Here is a 16,985-nt window from a genome sequence, read left to right as displayed (position 1 = left end):
ATAATTTTTTTTTATAACTCCAATAAATTGATTTAGTGTTATAAAGACTTTTATTTGAAAATTGTAGTTTAACTTCTTTAATTGGTTGTTCATTGGTATGCAGAACATGCCACCTTTAGAGCCCAATTAGGCAACTGTGTGTGAATATTTCATATAAAAAAAATGTGTATTAAGTCTATATTTTTATGATCAAAAAAAGGAGTTTAAATAAATCTCAGATAAATAAAATACACTAGCCTACAAAAATACATAATATTTATTCATTTTGGCAACATTTAATTATTTTTTAATTTCTCAGCATAGTGATGTCTTTGTTGTGTATTTTTATATTATAATCAGACATCTTTGTCCTTTATGATTCTGGTGAGAGAATCTTTCAAAATGCTAGGGATCTCTGGAACGAGATTGCTCTTCTGGATTTACTTGCCAATGACAATTTTTTTTTTTTTTTTTTTTTTTACAATTGTTGATATGTAGCCCAAACTAAATTGACTTAGGTACTCTCGCTGTTGAGCAGCAGTGCGTAGCACACGCTTCTTGATTAGACTGGGGTTCAAGCCCGGTAGCCACCAAATACAGAGGATGCGGGAAGGTCAGGGGAATGACCACCGCATATACCCGGAGCAATAGTTGCTAATGCTCCTAAAAACCAAATAACATATTAACACACTCTTGCTGCCAGTTTTAACCTTCATCTTCATGCTACACTTTATGAGAATCAATGGGTTGAGAGTTATTTTCCTCCATGGCTTGCCTTATCTCCCTCTATCAATATGAGACTCCCATATTGATATATAGCATGCCTGTCCTATTAGACAGGATATTAGAGCTGGAAAAGGAATTAGAAAATGTTAATTGGAATATCATCGGTTTGGCTGAAACAAGAAGAAGAAATGAATCACTTATAAGTTTATCAAGTGGAAATCTGCTGTACACCAATGGAAACAGTGAAAGGAGTGAAGGTGGAGTTGGGTTTCTGGTCCATAAAGATTTTAAAAACAACATTTTGGAATTCAAAAGTACATCACCAAGGGTGTCAAGACTAATACTCAAGATTTCTAAGAGGTACAAACTAAAGATTATAATGATTTATACACCAACATCGAGCCATGATGATGAAGAGGTTGAAGAAATGTACACCGAAATTGAGAGTCTTCTAGATGAGCAGAAAACCCACTACACTATTATTATGGGAGACTTCAATGCTAAGGTTGGAAAAAGACAAAACAGCGCAGAAAGGGAAACTATAGGAAATTTTGGAATTGGTGAAAGAAATGAAAGAGGTGAAAGAAGACTTGTGGAATTTGCAGAATCTCAAGGACTGTCAGTAATGAACACTTTTTTCAAGAAAAGGGTGAACAGAAAGTGGACATGGAAAAGTCCGAATGGATTAACTACTAATGAAATCGACTTCATCCTCACTAACAGAAGATATATATTGTGAATGATGTTACCGTCCTGAATAAGGTAAATTTTGGAAGGGACCACAGAATGGTAAGATTTACACTTGATATAGATGTAGGAAAGGAAAAAACTGACTCGAGTAGATAATACAAAGGTCTGTGAGATAACAGAAGAGGAGAAAAAGCAGTATGTACTGGAACTTAAGAACAAGTTTGAGCTTCTGCAGACTGCTCAGGACCAAGATATCGACGAGGAATATTACAACTTTTTGAAAGTGATAAAGCCCAAGAAACCTATAGGGAAAAAGAAATCCAAAGAAGAAAAAATTAGTCAAGAAACACTTGGCATGATGAAACGAAGATGACAAATGAAAAGCAAGAAAAACACTGACAGGGAGAAAATTGAGTATACTGAGTTATGCAAAGCCATTAGAAAGAGACTCAGAGAGGACATAAGAAGATTTAACACAAGAAAAGTAGAACAAGCATTAAGGGAAAACAAAGGATTTAAATCAGCAGTAATACAGAAAGACAAATGGTACTGAAACTGAAGAATAGCGATGGTGACTTATAAACAGCAGCGAAGGCATAATTCAAATAGCAGAAGACTACTATAGAGAATTATACAAAGAGCAGGGGAATGATGCCAGCAGTGGGGAAGATGGATTGCAAAGTAGCAACACATACGACATACCCGATATTCTTCCTGATGAGGTAGAACATGCATTGAAGAAAATGAAGAATCAGAAAGCCCCGGGGGAAGATGAAGTTACTGTAGAGTTGTTAAAATTGGGAGGAAGAGACATAACACAAAAACTGGCACGGCTCTTCACAAAGTGCATTAGAAAAGGTGTGACGCCTAAGCAGTGGAATAATGCAATCATAGTTTTGCTGCATAAGAAAGAAGATAAATCAGAAATTGGAAATTATAGACCAATTAGCTTGTTATCCCACATCTACACTTTATTGTGAAGTTGTTCACAAGGGTCATTACTAACAGATTAGAAAGAATACTTGATGAGAATCAACCGAAAGAGCAAGCTGGCTTTAGGACAGGATTCTCAACTATGGATCACCTTCACGTAATGTTACAGCTAATGGAGAACGCAAATGAATAGAAAACACCATTATGCCTGGCATTTGTGGATTACGAAAAGGCATTTGACTCCATACAGCATAAGGCAATGTTTCGGGCACTGGAAAGACAAGGCATTGATACCCCATATATTATGATTTTGAAGAAAATATATGAGTGTGCTACCTCCTTTATTAGATTAGACAAAGACAGTAGGAAATTTAAAATTGAGAAAGGAGTTCGACAAGGAGACACAATATCTCCGAAGCTGTTTACTGCTGTCCTTGAGCAAGCTTTCAGAAGATTAGACTGGTCTCAGAAAGGAGTCAATGTGAACGGAGAGTACCTAAACCATTTACGATTTGCAGATGACATTGTGGTCATAAGCCACGATCCAAAAGAATTAGAGGAAAATCTTAATCAGTTATGCACACTTAGTAAGGATTTTGGACTAAAGATGAATATGGCTAAAACAAAAGTAATGATGAACAAGTATGCCACAGAAAGGGAAATAATGATTGAAAGAGCAGTAATTGAAAAGGTGGAGTCATATACTTATCTGGGACAAGTTATTAGCTGTAATAATGATAAATGGCTGGAAGTCAAGAGAAGAATAAATTTTGGATGGATAGCATTCAGGAAATATAGTCACATACTGAAGAGCAATATTCCAGTTTGTCTGAAACATAAAATAATGAACCAATGTATACTCCCCACCATGACTTATGGAAGTGAAACTTGGGCACTCACCAAAAGAATGGAAGAGAAGCTGAGAACTACACAGTGAAGAATGGAACGAATTATATCGGGAATCAGACTATTAGATAAGAAGAGAAACACATGGATTAGGCAGCAAACTCAAGTAAAGGACATTTGTATCAAAACTAAAGAACTAAAATGGTCTTGGACAGGACACATAGCCCAAAGACATGTTGACAGATGGACTAAGAAAATAACAGATATCCAAGAGGAGCTAGAAGAAAACCTGGAAGACAAAGGCGGAGATGGATAGATGAAATTTACGAGTTTGTGGGTAGTAAATGGATGGCCAGTGCTCAAAACAGAAGGAACTGGAAATTTGCTGGAGAGGCCTTCATCCTGCAGTGGATTGAAAATGGCTTATGATGATGATGATGATGCCTGTCCTTGTGGGATTTTATGCCCCTCTAATGTCCCTTGGTCATGACAATCTCAGCTCCTGGTTAAAATCCATTGTAAAACCATCTGCCATTCTAATTTGTCAAGAAATAAACAATTCTGACACTTTATGTAATGCAATAAATAATTTTATTAAATTAGCTTTGCATAAAGCATTTTTTTCCCCAGGTTCTTGTTTGTAGTAAGATTGAGATTTAAAATTTGCCTTTATCTCAAACTACTGATCTGTTGCAAGAGGAGTCTCTAATTCATTGCCTAGTGTCAGAGGTGTTCCTAAGGTATGTGGCACCCGGATGCAAATTGTAATTTGTCTGGGTGCCAATTGAAATTTGGCACTCCCTTTAGAATTTTTTTCATATGTGTATGTAGGTTTCAGGTGCCCCTTGAACTTTAGTGCCCGGGTGCAGTGCACCCTTGGGATGGCCTACCCCCTGCCTAGTGTTCTCTGGCACCCATGCTCTATTAACCCCTATTTATTGCTGAAAAGTCTAATTCCATGGAGGGGGGGGGGTTAAAGATTTGAAAAAACTAAGAGGCCCTTTACATTCAGAAATTTATCTGAGTTGTTTAAATAGAAATAAAGGAGGGGACAACTATGGAATGGGCTTTTCATCAACGTTACTTAGGGATTAAGAGAGCATGAGTGTGCAAGAGGACAATAGTCTGTGAGAATGATAGACAGTAGATTAGAGCTACTCTTATAACAATGATGTCAGCAGTTTTGGAAAGGCAAACTTATAATCTTTATTCTTACTCATTATGCATGTGAATGGTAAAGGGTTTGAAACGTGATGCTCATCTATTAAAATGATTTTTCTTGGCTTATAAAGTGTCAGAATAGTTTATTTCTTGATGAGTATCTCCTGCAAAGAAAACATCTCATTTAACATGGTAGGGATGGAACTCCCATTTGTAGCAAAGATGGGGCAAGGCACCCAATAGATTCCTTTTTTTTTTTTTTTTTTCCCATTTTTGGAAAATATTTTGGATTTTTTTTAATGTTGTTTGAACAGTACTAATATTTCATTTGTTCTTAATGGATTGCAATACTTGTAACTTTTTAAATTTTAAAAATATTAAAATTTTTAAAACATGCAGTGTGTTTTATAACTTTTATTTTCAAATAAAAATATTAATTCTGCTGAAAATTACAAATAAAACATATCAGACATAAAATAGAAGCAATCATTCTCTTCTATTTTCCAATTAAATAGACCTTTTTAAGTATTTGATATTTCAAACTGTGCATGCACATATATTTCTGCTTATTATGTATATATATATATTATTAAAAAATGAAAAAACATTGTATATTTGATACTATCAACAGTTTCTATTTTCAGGCTTATTTCAAATTTGGCATTTTTCACAGTACACAAAACTTGAAACTACATGTTTTCTCACAGAGTAGTGGCAATATTGAGAGAATACTGGGTCTCGTTAATATGTGACCCAGTGTGCTTTCTTTATACCGTGAAAACAATATGCTTGTCTTTATGCTGTGAAAACAATAATAAATCTTTCAAAAACAATAAGGCAAGAAGATAGATGTTTATTGACATAGTGGAGGGAAAAACAAGTAACCTGAAACATTAAACAAACATAGTGTCAGCACTTTTCTGGTACTATGCCATTCTTCAAGCAAAATCCATGTATTTGTGAAAATGGTGGCAGGGCACACGACAGGTTCTTGCATCTAATTTCTATATAAAAACTAAGAAAATCACTTCAGAAACTTGTAGTAAAAGTTTGACTGTATTTAAGAAGATAGAAAAAATTTTATAATTTTAATCATCGAGTAATGGTTAATATGGGAATGTTATTTTTCGGTAGAACCTGTGAGCTGCCCTGCTGGGTTAAAGACATGACCCCAATTTGTGTTGCTGGCTTTAACATTGTTATTCACTTCTCACTCACATTGCCACTCCCTTGTCTAGCCAGTTTCTAATTCTCAAATGTATAGAAGCCACTTCCCTACCTGCCAGGCTTTATTTAGGTTTTAGTTAAGATTGTCAAGAAATATTTTAGTCAGAAATTCTTGCTAACACCCAAGCTGCTGTTTTTCACTGAAAATCTATAAATTTCTTTGATTTGGACCACCTTCTACAAGCTACATTCATAGTGTCTTGTCGCCTGACAACTCCATTACCTTCTCTTAAGTATTGGAACATGACAATTTTATCACCACTTTTCTTGAACCAAGATCTTCAAGTCCTTGTTAGATTTTTCTCCCTTGCTTAGTTTCCCTTCAGATTCCTCTCCCTGTTTGGTTTTGACTGGCTTGCTATTATTTCATGTGTGACAATGTCTAGGTGGTACTGATTTTTCCTCACAAACAATGGTGGATATCTAACTTTTCTGAAGTATTGAAGGCAGTCTTCTCATAGGACATGTGCTGTAAAATGGTCACCATTACACATTTAATACTGCTAAGAATGCAGTTGTTATTCAATTTATAAGTGCCCAATCACCAAAAAAGAAAAGGGATCTTTTCACAAAAAAAAAAAAAAAATCCTTCATTCATCCCTGAATATTTCCAGCTTGAAGCTGGGACAGTCATGTTGTCAGATTTGGTCATCTCATTTGCCAATGCAATGTCACAATACTGAAAGTCCTTGCTGATGTTCAAGGACTTTCCATATTGTGACATTCTGTGCATAAAATTTCTATTTCGTACTCAGTCTTAAAATGGCTAATCAACTCCCATATTTCTTTGTAATAGAACTGGATGGAATCCCCAATACCTACCTCTTAAAGTAGGAACAACCAGAACCAAACTGTGCATTAGCCATTTGGCATAAATATCCATTTTTCATGGAATTCTCTTCCTGTCCTCTTTTTTTTTCACTTCTCCCACTTATTCCTGTTTCATTTCTTAAAAGTACTTTAGGGGTTTTCAGGTAATCCCTGAAAGCTCCAATACAAGTCTGGTCTACATTCCCTGGTGCACCTTCACATGGCAAGGGATGGGGGCAGGAGACCAGGTGTCCCCTGTCTCCTGGCTACAAAGTCGCCAGCTGCCGGCACTCAACAGAACAGCACACACACACACACTCTCACATACTGTCTGCTCTTGCACATGCTGTACGGATGAAACTGCAGCTTTTAGGGGGAACCCTGGAGACTGCCTGAAAATCAAAAATACTTTGAATATTATATGCTTTAGCCTGATTCTGATTCTTAACAGCATTAGTAGTGGCTAATGATACAAGAAAGCAGCATCAACCAAAAAAACCCCAACACTTTCCATTTTCACCTATCCATTCTCTCCAGTAGTTTGTATAAGTCTTCCTTGAATGTATTTAAGCTATCAACTTCGACAACAGATGAAAGTTTGTCCCATCTGTTTTTTTCTCACATTGGTATAATATATTTTTATATTATTATGAAAATAATATAAATGGTATAATATATTTTTAGATTTAGGTTGTGGATTGAAAATATATGTTGTATTAATATTAAATCATTATATCAAACTCAATCACCCTCTGGCTAAAGGCAAACTTCTGCATATCTATTCTACAACCATACTTACTCAATTTGAATTTATATCCTCTCATGTGTAATCTGAGCAAGAGGAAGAATGCCATCAGCATTGAGTTTGCTTAGTCCATTCAAAGCTTTAAACACCTCAATCAAGTCACTTTGCGCTGATCGGGCTAGCCAGGTGGGTAAAGTGCAACCCAAAGGTCGCGGGTTCGAATCCCACCTGGGGCTTGGATCAGAGTAAAATGCAAAAACTTTGGGAGTTGCATTATGGCCACAAAAGCCGATGCGCCGACAACTAACAAAAAAAAAAAAAAAAAAAAAAGTCACTTTACAGGTGCCTAGTCTCCATATGCTGCAATTTACATAACTGAAGCCTTTCTCAGTACAGACCTTCCAACCAATTGAGTCATCAGTAGACTTTGACAGCTTGCACTGTATTCCTTACCATTATCATTTAGGAAGAAATGATAGGTCTAAGCCCTTATCTGTAAGTAATCCCCACATGTTACTTCAGTACAAGAAAAGCAGCAAAGACATCTATGCTTATATTAACAGTAGAATGAAGGATTTGAAAGTAAAGAGAACTTGTTGAAGCCGAATACAAACCAAGACACCTGGTGTGGATGGGTTTATCTAATCACATTAAGGGAGGCAGCAAAGCAGGTAAGCCATAATTATGAGGGCATACTTTGAAACGGGGGGGGGGGCGGTCTCTATGGACTGGAGATGTGCCAATGTATACCCAGATTATAAAGAGGGATCAAAAGGTGACATGAGTAGTTACAGACCTGTTAGCTTAAAGTGTGTTCTGGAGAAAATAAAGAAGTAATGCAGGACTATCTGGACAAGAATGCAGTTATACTGTAGTCACAGCATGGATTTGTTAAGGGGCAGTCTTGTCCAACCAATCTGATAGGTTACTGTGATGCAGTAACCAAGGAACTGGATGCAAAAATAATTTTGATATTGTATACTTGGATTTCAGGATACCATTTTGCACATAAAAGGCTGCTGTTCAAACTGGAGCAATGTGCATTAATGGCAAGTTACTGTTATGGATAAAGGGTTGGTTAAATGGAAGAAGAAGACAGAGAGTGGTTATCAGTGGACACTGCTCTTTGTGAACTAGTTTATTAGTGGAATCCTCCAAGGTTCAGTACTGGGCACGTTTTCAATATTTATTAATGATCTTGATGAAGATATATCAGGCTTAATGTCAAAGTTTCCATATGGTACAAAGGTTGGCAAGGTGCTTAACAACAGTAATCATGTTTAGCTATAGCATCAAGAGCCAGGACAATTGGGTCGATGGGTTTGGAAATGGCAGCAGAGTTTAACATTGACAAATGCAAGATACTGCATAGATTGCAGTAATCCTAGAGTAACTTATCAACTGTGTGGTTACTATATTCAGGGCGGTAGAAAAAAAAAAAAAAAATCTGGGGTAATTGTGCAGTTATATGAAATTCTCTGAGTAGTGCAAACCTGCTGCCAGGACAACTCATGGGATTTTGAAAATGATAGACAGAAACTTTACTAGCAGGGATAAGGAGGTGGTTATTGTTTTGTACAAGGCCATGGTTAGGCTGCAGCTTGGGTATTGTATACAGATCTGGAGGCCTCACTTTTGGAACGATGTAGAGCTGTTAGAACTGGTGCAGAGAAGGGCAACCAGATTGGTGAAGAGAACAAAAGTGTGCTCTTACCTAAAAAGGCTTCCGGAAATTGCATTGTTTGGAGACTAGGAACCTGCAGGCTGATCTGATTGAGATGTTTGAATCCTTGAATGGTTTGAGTAAGCTGAATTTTAATGGCATTCTTCCTCTTGCCAAGACTACACACATGATAGAGCATAAATTAAGTTGAGGAAAGGTGGTGTCAAGATAGAGGTGTGGAAGTTTGCTTTCAGCCAGCAGGTGATTTTTTGTTGAAACAGGTTTTCATCTGGTTGTGGTGGAAGTGGATGGGTTGAATAAATTCAAGGGGGAACTAAACAAATTCTTGGAACGTATCAATGGGTGAAGTGTGTGTAGGGTTTTTTTTGGCTGTTGCTAAATAAGCTTGCTTTCTTGCATCATTTGACACTACTGCTACTACTAAACTCTGAAGATTACCCATTTATGACCACCATTCAACCAACTCCTAATCAACCAATGGAACTTCCCTGTTACCCTGAACTGTTTTAATTTATATAATAATCTTTAATGATGCAACTTTTTTTTCAATATACTGTGCAACTTTTTTTTTTAGTTCAAATTTTATAACCTCATCAAGTAATTTTAACTTGTTATTAGTATTATCATTAGTAGCAGCATATGATGCAAGAAATAAGCTTATACAGTATCAGCCAAAAAAAAAAAAAAAAACCCTTTCCATTTCACCTATCCATTCATTCCACATATCTACTCTGCAACTGTCTTTCCTTAATTTGAATGTATGCTCCTTCAAGTGAGTAATCTGAGCGAGAGGAAGAATCTAATCAGAATTCAGCTTGCTCAAACCATTCAAAGACTTGTACACCCAAATTAGATCACTTTGCAGGTGCCTAGTCTCTAGATGCTGCAATTTGCAAAACTTGAGCCTTTCTTGGTAAGAGCACCCCTTTGTTCCCCTCACAAATCTTGTTACCCTTCTCTGTACTTGTTCCAGCAGCTTTACATCCTTCCTAAAATGAAGCCTCCAGACCTGTATGCAGTACCTAAGGTGTGGCATGACCATTGCCTTTTACATTGGAATAATCACCTCCTTATCCCTGCTAGCAAAATTCCTGTATATCATTGACCCCACGAGTAAGGCAAGATCTCCCCTTAATGAACCCATCCTGTAATTGAAGTATAACTGCACTCCTGTCTAGATGGTCCTTCATCGCTTTCTAGCCACTGACTCAATTATTTTCATGTCACCCTTTGATCCTCTCTGAATTGGTATACATTTGCACATCTCCAGTCCACAGGGACCTTTCCTTACCACCTCTTCTGTCTCCCTTAATGTCATTGGATAAATCCCATCCATCTTAAGTTCTTTTTTTATGTTTAACTTCAACAGTTTTTCTTTCAGTTTGCTGCTCTTGTTTGAGTCATGATTCTTGTATAAATATCATTGAATGTACTGTACAGGCTAAGAAGTAAGTATATAACAGCAAATGTTATTACCAGATAATGTTACTTATTAAGGGATGTGTTATGTTATATATTGCAGTCTACAGTTGCATTCGTAATGTTAGTAACTTAAGTCTTACTAATAACAGTTGAGTCATTGCCTAATAACATTTCTAGTAATTACAGTCGTATTGAACTATAAAAAGTAATCTGAAAACAGATACAAAATACTGATGTGATTTACTCTGATGATCGCAGCCGAATTCTGCTAACTTCTACTCCATTTTTAAGCAAATGCAGAGCGCAAGTAAGAAACAGTTTCGTATACTTTATCAAATAAACAAAAATAATTTTATCTTTAATTTTATAAATAATTTTATAATTATATAATGAAAAAAAAATATTTGAAATAATAAAATGCCTACTTAGCAGAACTAGAATTTAAATAAGAGCACCTCTTCAGTGTCATTACATAATAACCTGATCTTTTTCATTGTGAACTAACTTTAATTCGGTATCACCTCTAGATTTGTTTTCTGAAATACAAAACTACATTTAGCACAATTAAACTTCAGTTGCCATTTTTCGGATGATAACCATAGCTGATCTCAGTCATCCTGAAGCATTGCCTATTCCCGATTGTTAGCTATCCCACCTACCTTTAAATCATCAGCAAAGTTATATCCAGTTGCAATCTGAGTCTCTTTCTCTTTATCCTCCCCTCCTTTAAATGTACTTTCAGTTTAAAAAATGGATGCAAAATACTTCTTGAACTCACCAGCAATTCTAACTAGATTGGCTATTTTGCACCTGGAGGAGATTGCTATGATTTGTCTTTTTTTTTTTTTTTTTTTTAAATTAAATGATTAGAACTCCGTATCCTCAATCTTAGCATTTTTTTTTATGTGAAAAAAAATCCTTGCAGGCATCTACAAAAATTTCAAACAAGTAAATTTGATTGGTCACGGAAATACGTCATCTGCAGTTTCTGCCAGAGGTGCTTCCCACGCTCCCACCACTAGTCTGTGCCAAGCACTCGACACAGTGGTAATATGATTAGAGAGCATAGTGCATATTTTCGTGATCGGTATGATATCTTGAATTCTAGTTAACCTATTTACAAAATTCAAATGCCATCGTTTGAATTTCATCGAACTGCATTATAATAGCACAATAAAACAAATAATTTTTGAAAACAAAATTTGCACGTTCAACGATGCTGAAGTCAAGTGCAGAGTTTTCCCGAGAGTATCGAGCAAGAATGAAAGCGACAAAACCTAAGAAATAAGAAAATAAAGACTAAGGTAGCAGTATATGTTGCTACCTTCGTCTTCAGAACTGTTAATTACTTTCGTGCAAGAAACATTCAATCTAACTCTAAACACTAATCCCTCAATTTTAACTACAAGGTCAGGTACCACACTGAACGCTGTTTTCCAGAGATATTTAGATACATTGCAATAACAAATATATGTCTCTTACTTTAGCTATCATAAATGCATTGTATCTTGTCTTCCAGCTAAGATTATAGAAATTTGTGAATGATCAATAAAATATTTACAATACAAAAGCTGTTTTATTTCATAATTAATATATACAAATCAAAATACCTAAAAGAAACGCGAAGGATGAAAACCATTTACTGTGCGTGCTCGGAACATGCACCATTTTTTTTTTATCTGATCCATTGTATTGTTATTACATGTCTATTTATAGTTCTCATATGTGTCAGTATTGTACAATAACCTGTAACTATCTCATGCATCTTCCTTTAGCTGTATAAGATTGGTGACCTCTCTTGTCCACTGTGGCATCCTTCCACCGTAATAAAGTAAATTTGTAATACTGTGCTATTGGAAACAAATAAGTTTGTGACTTCCAGGATAATTAGTTTAACTATTTCCCACAGAGCATTTATATCTAGCAACCTGAAATTACCACCCCAGTTGATAGATCCTACAAAGTTCCTCAATCCACTGTAAACCATCCCCTCTTAAAATTGAAATCCTCTCATTTGCTTTTGATGACAAAAATCTATAGTCATTATGTAGCTGAGCTATTCCATATTTCCAATTTATGCATTAAGAGTATAAATTCTATTCCCTGTAAACAAGCGTTCTTTGGTTTTTTTTTGGTATATAATATATTTTGCAAATCATTCTGAAGTTCAAGATCATATGTACATGTGATCTTTAACTGAACAACCTATTAAAACATGCAGTTAAAATGATTAAGTGTTATGGCTCAGCATGTACTGTTACTTAAAAGATATGCAAAGCACATGTAAAAATAGCTAAAAAGATATAGAACTTGAGATAAGTGTGTTAATTGGATTGTTTGAATTTTATGAAATGTTTGAAGGATATAATTATTGAATTATAAAATTTATTATAGTTAAAATGCCTAATAACCAGTAATGTACAGTAAAAGTCTGAAAATTCAGATGCCGGAAATCCGGAATTTTCGAAAACTCACAAACTTTTTAAATTTAGCGGACTCTTGTGTGTGTGTAAACACCAGATGCCCAGCGACAACAAGCAACCTCACGGTCGTCATTTTGAAATGAGCAATCAAACCATGGCAAACGCTATAATTTTTGGCCTACCCTTTCCATTTACTATATATAGCATATGTATTTACAAGCCCATAATAATGGCTCCTAAAATAAACTTCATGGTATGAAGAGAAAGAAGAACATGTTGAAATTGAGTGACAAACTTGAAATAATTAAGAAACTAGAAAGTGGTGTGAGCAATGCTGTTCTAATGGAAACATACAACATCGGAAAGTCTACAATTTAAGATATAAAAAAGGCAAAGAATAAAATTCTAGAATTCACAGCCTTGTCTGAGCCTTACAATAAAATTGCTGAGAGAAAAAGTTTACATCGGCCAAAATTAGAGAATCTCGAAGTGTAGTACGAATGGTTTTTGTTAAAACAATCGGAAGGTATAGCAATTTCTGGACCGATGTTTATTGCCAAAGCAAGGTCTTTTAAGGAGCAAATGAACATTGGATCAGAGTGCACATTTAGTGATGGATGGCTTAGGAATTTCAAGACTCGTCATGGTATTAGACAGTTAGATATTGCTGGAGAAAGACAGTCAGCTGATACACAAGCAGCAACAGAATATAGTGCAACATTTGAAAAAATTGTATATGACAATGACCTTACAGCCAATCAAATTATTATTAGCCATATAATGCAAGGAAGCATGAGGCTTATGCTGCACCAACCAAAAAAAATTTCTGAGTTACCCTGAGAGAAAGAAGTAGAAAGGAATCATCAAGAAAGACGAGAATGATGATACCCGGCTTAGGACCCAGCACACCTGAGTGTGCCAAGTCCATACACACCAGATGTGAGCCCATGGTGTTATTTATAATGCTGATGCAGGAACTTCCAGTGTGGGCAACCACTTCCAGGTTTACTGGAAGTGGTTGCCCACAAAAACTTTGGCTGGAAACCAAGAATGAAATGCAACAAGGTTTAAACTTAATAAGGAAGAGTAACTGTTCTTGTGTGTGCTTCAGGTCAGCATAAAATTAATCTTTTGGTGATTGGCAAATTTGAGCACCCACGGGCCTTTAAAGGAATGGTGCACTTACCTGTGACCTGTAAAGCCCAAAAGAATGTTTGGATAGACAAAGGAATATTTCACAATTGGTTTGTTCATAATTTTGTTCCATCAGTTTGTCAGAACTTGAGAAAATTGGGGAAGCCTGCAAATACAAAGTACCTGCTACTTCTCGACAACTGTAGGGCCCACCCACATGAATCAAAATTAGTGTCTGATTGCGCCAATATTTTTGCATGTTACTTGCCACCAAACATAACACCATTAATTCAACCCATGGATCAAGGAATCATTAGGAACTTGAAATGTCACTATAAAAATGATTTTATGATGAAAATGATGCATAAGAATGTTGACTTTTAAGAATTTCAATGCAGTTTTGCAATCAAAGATGCAACATTTTCACTGGCTACTGCATGGAATGCAGTCAAGCCTGTAACTCTTTTAAGAGTGTAGCGAAAGTTATGGCCAAACATGATGTTTGCAGATCTACAATCTGATTGAAACGAAGATTGTGAAAGATTTCACATAAAGCTGAAGGCATCTGAAATGAAAGAATTGATGGAAACTGTTAAATTATGTATGGAAGACAACCCTCTAAGCAAACTTAATACTGATGACACAGAAGAGTGGATATGCATTGAAGATGGTGTTGAAGTTGCAGCGACTTTCACTGCTCAAGAAATTATTCAAAGCATTATAACTCTTGATAAGATAGAAGAGAATTATTCAGAAGAATCTGGTGAAGAAAACGACAGAATTGAAGAAGAAAAGATATCTTGGGCTACTGCAGAAAAGTCCATTGAAACGGTTATTAGATTTGTGGAACAGAACCATAGCTTCAGTCTTCAAGACGTCATGCATGAGCACATATATAAGAGCATATATACAGGGTGTCTCAAAAATATTGGTACAAATGTTTATGGGAGATAGGTAACATCTAAAGGAATGTAAATCGCATAGGAACCCATAACCGGAAATGTCATGGGAAAGTAGTAGCAGAGGCACAAGACAGTAATTAGTGGCAAACATTTATTTGACATAATATTAACAATGGAGTACGAGATGGATGCATTTCATGATGTTATAACAGATGCTCGAAGGTTCCACCATGAGACGCGATGCATGACACCGACGCAGCATGGATTGGTGGACACGGTCGAACCCACCTGGAGTTTCTTTGACAGTAGCAGCAGTGCACACGAGTCTCTCCATGAGATCAATTTCCGTCTCCACAGGCGATTCATACACGATAGATTTGAGGGCCCCCCCCACAGAAAGAAATCAAGGCTCGATAAATCAGGTGAGCGTGGGGGCCAGGCAATGGGTCCACCATGGCCAATCCATCGATGCCCAAAACGGCTGTTCAAATGGTCACGAACACACCTTCCATAATGGGCAGGCACCCCGTCATGTTGAAACCAAATGTTACGTCTCACATTTGCTGGAACATCGCCAAGTAACCCTGGTAGCTTGGTGGAGTTCGTGCGGGATGGTAACAGGTGTGGGCCGACTAAGCAGTCACCGACCATACCTGCCCACACATTTATTGCGAAGTGATGTTGTGCCGCATCGGGGTGCACACCGTGTGGGCCCTTTGCTAATCCATACACTAGGTGCATGTCTGCCATCTCACGGTCGACTACTGCTTGAATGAGTAAACCAGAAATTTTCCCTCTCCCGAACTGATGAACAGCACTGTGTACCGACTTACGATGACGTTTCCGGTTATGGATTTCTATGCGATTCACATTCCTTTAGATGTTACTTACCTCCCCTAAACGTTTGTACCAATATTTTTGAGGCACCCTGTATAAAACACATATAATAAAGCAGTGCAACAGACGCAACAGAAATCGTGGAAAAGAACGAATAAATATTTGTTTGTTTTTCAAACTTTGTATTTTATATGAAAATGTTTCCTTAATAAACTAAAAACAAATAATTAATTTATATAAAATATGTATCTTCTGCTTTCATTTATATACTATAGTTTTCTTTTACATTGTTCATTTTTAAACACGATTTCAAGCATTACACGCTCTTTTTTTTGTGGTGAAAATTTTTGTGTTTACATCTTTGTCAGGTGTTGACTTTATTTTTCTTTAAAACTGCTTGTTTTGATAAATGAAGCATGCTTTATTTGCTAATGAATAAACTGTCAAAATTACCTGGTCATCTCTTCTTTATTCCATCTTAAATTTGAATTTTAAAAAGTATTGCCTGGAATCTGGAGCGACCCAGTCCCCGAGCAGTCCGGATTTTTGGACTTTTACTGTATATAAGAGTATATGCAAATCAGTAGTCACATTGTCTTTGACTTGTAACCCACCCTGTTAGTTTATATTTTATACTATTTACTGTTCTTGTATACAGAAATAGCCATTATTAATAGTATGGCTTTAAATAGCAAGTAAACCATGGTGGAATACTTTTCTGTCATTTTTAGACCAGAGCTGGGCAAGTGGCATCTTTAAGATCCCACATGATTTCAGTGATTCCATATTTCAGTCCACATAGCTAAAACTCCAGTATTATTCAACAAAAGTACTTTCTTTGATTTTGCCATTGAGAATTACAGAAATCGCTTGTTAATTCTCTGGCTTTACGTCATGGAAGAGCCTAGCTGTCGTATAATTGCTGAAGAATGCAAGTTTTTCAAATGACAGTTTGCTTATTCTCAGTCAAGATAATATTCAGAACTGCCAAATAAGAGAAATGATTATGAATAATGTTTAAAAAATGTCTAAAGCAGTGCTGAGGATGTTTTATTTAAAAAAAAATTAAAAATTATGTTTTTAATATAAAAATGAAGGTTTCATAGTGTTCATAATAGGTTGAAAATAAAGGTGGCATGAAAAAGTGAAAACAGTTTTGAATTATTTCTTGCTGATTTTTAATCTTATAAATGGAGTGACTTTTCACTCCTTTTAACTGGGTGTGCATGTGATTTCTCAAAAAACACTGACATGACCAGTTGCATTAACAGTAAAAAAAAAAAAAAAACACCAACAACAAATACGGATACTATTAGTCACTTCCATTTTCAAGTTTATTTCAGATTCCACATGCTGTTAAAATTCAGCACGTTAAATTAAAAAATTGGGCATCATCATCGGGGCTTAGAGGGGAACAGGTATCCTGTGTGTTATCAGACACTCAGCCTAAAACACTGATGGATCCA

At 36.1% G+C, this 16,985-nt stretch overlaps 1 protein-coding gene across 2 annotated transcripts in view; it reads left to right on the top strand.

Moving 5' to 3' along the window:
- The window catches only part of vap (RAS p21 protein activator vap), a 723,705-nt gene that overhangs the window by 1,191 nt on the left and 705,529 nt on the right, over nt 1–16,985 (top strand). The gene's annotated exons all lie outside the window — the stretch shown is intronic.

This window comes from Mastigoproctus giganteus, chromosome 2 (genome assembly GCF_048544385.1).
Source record: "Mastigoproctus giganteus isolate SK-2022 chromosome 2, ASM4854438v1, whole genome shotgun sequence".
Lineage (NCBI taxonomy): Eukaryota > Metazoa > Arthropoda > Arachnida > Uropygi > Thelyphonidae > Mastigoproctus > Mastigoproctus giganteus.
This window is presented reverse-complemented; position numbering and strand designations above follow the sequence as displayed.